Source organism: Lontra canadensis, unplaced genomic scaffold (genome assembly GCF_010015895.1).
Source record: "Lontra canadensis isolate GAN:19392208 unplaced genomic scaffold, GSC_riverotter_1.0 scaffold63, whole genome shotgun sequence".
NCBI classification, from domain to species: domain Eukaryota; kingdom Metazoa; phylum Chordata; class Mammalia; order Carnivora; family Mustelidae; genus Lontra; species Lontra canadensis.
The window spans coordinates 168,355-176,081 of NW_022631057.1; the positions used below are offsets into that span (position 1 = coordinate 168,355).

At 38.9% G+C, this 7,727-nt stretch overlaps 1 long non-coding RNA gene across 2 annotated transcripts in view; it reads left to right on the forward strand.

The window, feature by feature from the left end:
• LOC116879707 overlaps positions 1-7,154 on the forward strand; it is a 42,733-nt gene extending 35,579 nt beyond the window's left edge. Inside the window, exon 4 of one of the 2 annotated variants that reach the window (XR_004385090.1) lies at positions 392-425. This is a non-coding gene — a long non-coding RNA (uncharacterized LOC116879707). Of the gene's footprint in view, positions 1-391; positions 426-7,012 lie in introns of those variants that run through there. The other variant, XR_004385085.1, reaches the window with a different exon arrangement.
• Positions 7,155-7,727: the final 573 nt, after the last annotated feature.

Below are 7,727 nucleotides of genomic sequence, written 5' to 3' on the forward strand. Positions count from 1 at the left end.
TCTCACTAGCTATTGACCAGAGTTTTCCCTCAGTTCCTTGCCACGTGGTCCTCTCCATAGAGGATCTCACAGCATGGTAGTCCGTTAATGAAAGTAAGTAAGCAAGTATTGTGGGGGCGGGGGGTGGAGGGGGGGAGAGAGAGAGAGAATGCGCACTACCAAGAGGAAAGTCACAGTTTTGTCATCTAATCATGGAAGTTATATCCCACAAATTCTGTATTTTATTCACCAAACACAAGTCACAAGTTTCAACCTGCACTTAAGGAAAGGGATTACACAAGGAAATGATTACGAGGTGTTGGAGTTATTTGAAGCCATTCCAGAAACTGTCTACCAGTTTGACAACCATATGTCCAGACTTGGTTTTCTTTGTAATTATTCTTTTTTGAAGATTTTATTTATTTATTTGAGAGAGTGAGAGAGAGAATGAGCAATGGGGAGTGGTAGAGAGAGGGAGAGAGAGAGAAAAGCAGACTCCCTACTGAGCAGGAAGCTCAATGTGGGGCTTGATCCCAGGACCCGGAGATCATGACCTGAGGCCAAGGCAGACACTTAACTGATTGAGCCACCCAAGCAACCCTATTTTTTTTTCTTTTTAAAAGTTACTTATTTAAATTTGATTTGCCTAACATATAGTATATTACTTGTTTCAAAGGCAGAATTTAGTGTTTCATCAGTTGTATATAACACCCAGTGCTCATTCCATCTAGGGCCCTCCTTAATGCCCATCACCCAGTTACCTCCTCCCCCCACCTACCTCTCCTCCAACAACCCTCATTTTATTCCCTAGTTAAGAGTCTGTTATGATTTGTCTCCCTCCTTGTTTTTATCTTATTTTTCTTTCCCTTTCCCTATGTTCATCTGTTTTGTTTCTTAATTCCAAATATGAGTGAAATCTTATGGTATATGTCTTTCTCTGACTGACTTACTTTGCTTAGGATAATGCCCCTAGTTCTATCCATGTCTTTGCAAATGGCAAGATTTCATTCTTTTTGATGGCTGAGATATATATATAGATATATCTAGATATATCTAGATCTAGATATATCTAGATCTAGATATATCTGTAAGTGTAATATATATTACACTTACATTTTCTTTATCCATTCATCTGTCAATGGACATCTGGGACCTTTCCATAGTTTGGCTATTATGGACATTTCTTCTATAAACATTGGGTGCATGTACCCCTTCAGATCAGCACTTTTGCATCCTTCGGATATACCTAGTAGTGCAATTACTGAGTCATAGGGTAACTCTATTTTTAACTTTTTGAGGAACTTCTGTATGATTTTCCAGAGTGGCTGCACCAGTTTGCATTCCCACCAACAAAGTAAGAGGATTCCTCTTTCTCCACATCCTCACCAATATCTGTTGTTTCCTGAGTTGTCAATTTTAGCCATTCTGACTGGTGTGAGGTAGTATCTCATTTCGTTTTCATGATCAACATGGGGCTTGAACTCATGACCCTGCAATCAAGAGTCACATGCTCTACCAACTGAGCCAGTCAGGTGTCCCTGTATTTATTCTCATTGGGGTTTATTAAGCTTCTTGAGTATGTAAATATATATTTAATCAAATTTGGGAAGTTTTATTTCCATCATTTCCTTGCATATTTTTTCTACCCTTTCTCTCCTTTTTGGGCGGGATTCTAGTTGCCTTATATCAGCCCTTTTGATATTGTCTCTCAGATTCCTAAGGCTCTGTTAATTTTTTCAAAATTTTCTTTCTGTTTTTTCATATTGGGCAGTTTCTATTGATCTAACTTACTTGGCTCTCAACTTTGTTTCACTATTAAATCTGCCCAGGGAATTTTTTCTAATTCAGATACTATATTTTTTAGTTCTTAAATTCCCATTTAAAATATTTAACAATGTTGTAATCCTTATTAGAAATTCCTTAGAAAACCCTTATTAGAAATTCCTTCAAATTTTTAGTATAATAGTACCTCAAAAATGGAAGTGGTCAGACCTCTCAGAACCTCTGAAAAAATGATTACCTAGAAGATACTTGACACATGTTTGCTGATTTGGGGGTACCTGAGTGGCTCAGTAGTTTAGGCATCTGCCTTCAGCTCAGGTCATGATCCTGGGGTCCTATGATCAAGCCCCATGACAGGCCCCCTGCTCAGTGAGGAGTCTGCTTCTCCCTCTCCCTCTGCACCTGCCCCCCTCCACTTGTGTTTTCTCTCTCTCTCAAATAAACAAATAAAATCTTTTAAAAACGCACACAAAAAAACAAATGTCTGCTGATATGAATTTTTATTTATTTTTTAATTTTTATTTTTTCAGTGTTCCAAGATTCATTGTTTATGCACCACACCCAGTGTTCCATGCAATACATGCCCTCCTTAATACCCACCACCAGGCTAACCCATTCCCCCACCCCCCTTCCTTCCAAAACCATCCGTTTGTTTCTCAGAATCCACAGTATTTCATGCTTTGTCTCCCCCTCCGATTTACTCCAATTCACTTTTCCTTTCCTTCTCCTAATGTCCTCCATGTTATTCGTTATGCTCCACAAGTAAGTGAAACCGTATGATAATTGACTTTCTTTGCTTGACTTATTTCACTTAGCATAATCTCCTCCAGTCCTGTCCATGTTGATATAAAAGTTAGGTATTCATCCTTTCTGATGGAAGCACAATATTATGTTGTATATATGGGCCATATCTTCTTTATCCATTTGTCTGTTGAAGGGCATCTTTGCTCTTTTCCACAGTTTGGTGATGTGGCCATTGCTGCTATGAACATTGGGGTATATATGGTCCTTTTTTTCACTACGTCTATATCTTTGGGGTATATATCAAGTAGTGCAATTACAGAGTCATAAGGTAGCTCTATTTTTAATTTTTTGAGGAATCTCCACACTGTTTTCCAAAGTGATTGCACCAACTTGCATTCCCACCAATAGTGTAAGAGAGTTCCCTTTCTCCACATTCTCTCCAACACTTCTTTCCTGTCCTGTTAATTTTGGCCATTCTAATTGGTGTAAGGTGGTATATCAGTAAGGTTTTGATTTGAATTTCCCTGATGGCTAATGATGATGAACATTTTTCATGTGTCTATTAACCATTTGTATGTCTTCTTTGGAGAAGTGTCTGTTCATGTCTCCTGCCGATTTTCTTTTTTTTATAATTTTATTTTTTATAAACATATATATATATTTTTTTTCCCCAGGGGTACAGGTCTGTGAATCTCCACGTTTACACACTTCACAGCACTCACCATAGCACATACCCTACCCAATGTCCATAACGCCCCCCCTCCCAACCCCCCTCTGCCCAGCAACCCTCAGTTTGTTTTGTGAGATTAAGAGTCACTTATGGTTTGTCTCCCTCCCAATCCCAACTTGTTTCATTTACTCTTCTCCTACCACATTAACCCCCCATGTTGCATCTCCTCTCCCTCATATCAGGGAGATCATATGATAGTTGTCTTTCTCTGATTGACTTATTTCGCTAAGCATGATACCCTCTAGTTCCATCCACGTTGTCGCAAATGGCAAGATTTCATTTCTTTTGATGGCTGCATAGTCCTGCCAATTTTTTTGATGTGATTATCTGTTTTTTGGGTGCTGAGTTTAAGGAGTTCTTTATAGATCCTGGATATCAGCCCTTTGTCTATAGTGTCATTCATTTGCAAATATATTCTCCCATTCTGTGGGTTGCCTCTTTGTTTTTTGTCTGTTTCCTTAGCTGTGCAGTGTTTTTTATCTTGATGAATTCCCAAAAGTTCAATTTTGCTTTTGTTTCCTTTGTCTTGGAGATGTGTCTTAAAAGAAGTTGCTGTGGCTGAAGTCAAAGAGGTTACTGCCTATGTTCTCCTCCAGGATTTTGATGGATTCCTGTCTCACATTAAGTTCTTTCATCCGTTTTGACTTTATCTTTGTGTATGGTATAAGAGAATGGCCGAGTTTCATTCTTCTGTACATAGCTGTCCAATTTTCCTAGCACCATTTATTGAAGAGATTGTCTTTTTTCCACTGGATATTTTTTCCTGCTTTGTCAAACTACAGAACATTCATGAAAGGAATTGAAGAAGACGAAAAAAGATGGAAAAGCATCCTATGCTTATGGATCGGAAGAATAAACATTGTTAAAATATCTATACTGCCCAGAGCAATCTATACCTTCAGTGCCAGCCCAATCAAAATTCCACTGGCATTTTTGAAGGTGCTGGAACAAACAATCCTAAAATTTGTAATGGAACTAGAAAAGACCCTGAATTGCTAAGGAAATGTTGAAAAAGAAAAACAAAGCTGGGGGCATCATGTTGCCTGATTTCAAGCTTTATTACAAAGCTGTGATCACCAAGACAGCATGGTACTGTCACAAAAACAGACACATAGACCAATGGAACAGAGTAGAGAGTCCAGATACAGACCTGCGACTCTATGGTCAAATAATCTTTGACAATGCAGAAAAATATATCCAGTGCAGATTTGAATTTAGTCATAACAAAGCCAGTGAACTCAACATCAGGCCATAGAAAGTCCAGGAAAGGAGCAAGAAATACCAGGTATCTTTATCGACTTATTTTGGGAAGTCAGGCACACTGACTTCAGATAAGTCTGATTAATAGAGTACCAAGAAAAGAGAATGTATGTCTTAACTCTCAGATAAGGACAGCTTTAATTCTGTGTAGCAGACAGATTATAAAATGGCTCTCATAATTTCTGTCAATTGGTGTTCACATCTTTGTGAAATCCCCTCCCCTTGAGTATAGACAGGACTTCTGACTTGCTTCTAACTAATAAAATATGACAAAGGTGATGGACTCCTGTGATTAAGTTGTATAAGACTGTCTTGCTAGTAAGACTCACTATTTGCTGGCCTGATGAAGGAAATTGCATAGTTGGGGAAACCTCCATGGCAAGGCACCACAGGTAGCCTCCAGCCTCCAGCCAGGAAGAAGCTGGTCTTACCACCACAAAGAACTGAATTCTGCCAACAGCTGAAACTGATTTAAAAGCAGATTTTCCCCCAGTTGAGCCTGCACATGAGAACACAGCACAGCTAACACCTTGACTTCAGCCTTACAGAGGACCTAGCCAAGCCATCCCTACTCTCCTGACTCACAAAATCCGTGAAATATGTGTTCCTGTAAGCCACTGAATTGGTAGTAATCTGTTATGCAACAATAGAATATGAATACAAACTGCATTGTTACAGAGTTGTGCTACCTTTTATTTTGTTGACAGTGATTTTCCTAAGTGATTTTCTATTTAATATACTGCTTGAGTTTTAGGAAATGAAATATTTTGAGAGCAGCAATTTTATAGAGTAATCGTAGGAAGAGTAGGACTCTGGGGAACCCACAAGAAAAGGTTTTTTGTTGTTGTTGTTGTTTGTTTTTAATGATCCAGTGCCAGCATTTCCATTCTTGGGAATTTGTCCATAGAAATAAAGTCTTATTCAGTGAGGATAAAAGCATGTATATATTTTTAATTGCATTGTTATAGTGGCAAAAGAACCAGAAACAAATTTTTAATAGCTAAATTGTTTTCCTCAAAGGCTGTTAGAATTCACATTTCAAAAAAAAAAAAAAAAGAACTCACATTTCCACCAGCAATGTATAAGTACCCTTTTTCCTATGTCTTTTTTTTTTTTTTTTTTAAGATTTTACTTATTTGTTTGACACAGAGAGAGAGATCACAAGTAGGCAGAGAGGCAGGCAGAGAGAAAGCTGGAAGCAAGCTCCCTGCTGAGCAGAGAGCCCAATTCGGGGCTTGATTTCCGGACCCTGAGACTATGACCTTAGCGGAAGGCAGAGGCTTTAACCCACTGAGCCACCCAGGCGCCCCTTTCCTATGTCTTTTAATGGGTTTCTCCTATCCATCTATATTAGTTTGCTAAGGCTGCCATAACAAAGTATCAAGTGGTTTAAACAAATTATTTTCTCACAGTTCTGGAGGCTAGAAGTCTGAAATTAAGATGTCAGCAGGGCTTTTTTTTCCTGGGCCTCTCACCTGGGCTTGTGGATGGCTGTCTTCTACTTATGCCTTCTCATATTCTTCCCTCTGTGTGCTTGTATCCAAATTTTCTCTTCTTATATGGATACAATTAAGGCCCACCCTGATGACTTCATTTTTATTTAATAAGGGCATATTTTTGGTCTGCACTTATCCTTCATGATACCTCACAGTTGTAATATAATCCTATTTCTGTAAAACAAAAAATTATAATCCTCCTTTATCTGTGTGTTTATATATTTGTATATAATTATACAGAAATGACAAAAAGTATAAAAGATATAGATTGGTAACATTGGATACATGAGGGTTGGAGAAGAGGATATGGTACAGAAAATAGCAGAGATGTAGTAAGCAAGCAAACAAAAATCAACCACAAAATCTGAAAAAGCATGGTGTTTATGCATGTATGGATAATACTGTACAGTTTATTATTTTTAAAAATGTTTTTCATTACCTATATATAGTTGTATAACAGAGTTGCAAATTTTCAGGGTACCTGGGTGGCTCAGTGGGTTAAGCATCTGCCTTTGGCTCAGGTCATGATCCCAGGGTCCTGGGGTCGAGCCCCACATCTGGCTCCCTGCTCAGCAGGGAGTCTGCTTCTCCCACTGCCCCTCCACCTCCTGCCCCCACTCATGCTCACTCTCACTCTTAAAAAATATATAAATAAAGAGTTGTGAACTCTCATTGACATAGAGCAATAAGCGTATCTTCTACAGCTGGGCTTGACTGAACCAGCAGAGGTTTTGCACAAAGTGGGATCAGTAGGAGGGTTAAGACAAGCTTTTCTTTGTAATAGCAGAATCCCAAGAGGTCAATAGGAGATATGAGAGGCATCTGCAAGCCTCGGCTTGAAACTGGTACATTGTCATTATTGGCCAAAGGGAGTGACAAAGTCAAGGTATTCGAAAGTATGCTATACTCATAGAAGTGAGGCTAGGGAGGAAGTTAATATTTCTAATAATAATCTAATCTATAGAAGTTATATAAATATATATTTAGATTGTGACTTGATATCTATTTTATTTTATTGCAGGATTTAAAAGTCACAATTTCTACACCTTTGAGAGAAGAAGGGGACTCTTAAATCTCCCATTTCCCAGCCCCAAACACCTAAAATTTAAGAAAATGAAATTCTTGAAGCATTGAATACTTTTCACCAGAACTAGTTACATGGCTGATTGAAGACCATCTTCAACTTCTGAAAACTGAAGATGATGCCTGTTTCAGGTTTTTCCACCTTTCAGAGATGACTTTATTTCTTGATCCAGCAGCTCTGGGATCACGCAAACACCAGTGAAGACAGACAACTCCAAAGAAGGAATAAGGAGTGAGAGAAGCCAAAGGCTGTGCTAAACCAAGACCTCGTCAGGGCACCACAGGGGGTGTGTCAGGAGGGACAGGGCACAGGCTCTGCTCAACTCATTCTGCTCTACTCTGCTCCACACCTTGCAGATGCTTTAAAAGAGCGTTTCTAGCACCTGGGCCCAAGGGTACTGCTTAGTGAGTAACCCTGTCAGATGCCCAGGCGGTGTGAGCCATTAGCACTGTTTGGCTCTGCTTTTGAGTGAGTGAGCAGAGATGTGACAGCGTGAATTAGAAGGCAACCAAATCTCAGTTCTCTTCTCTTTTTCTGGTGAAAAGCCCTATGAACAAGGCCCTTGTCTGCAACATCGTAGGGATTCTTCTCAAACTGTCATGTAATTTCAAAAATTAATTTAATCACCTTAAATTATATTTCATTTTTATTT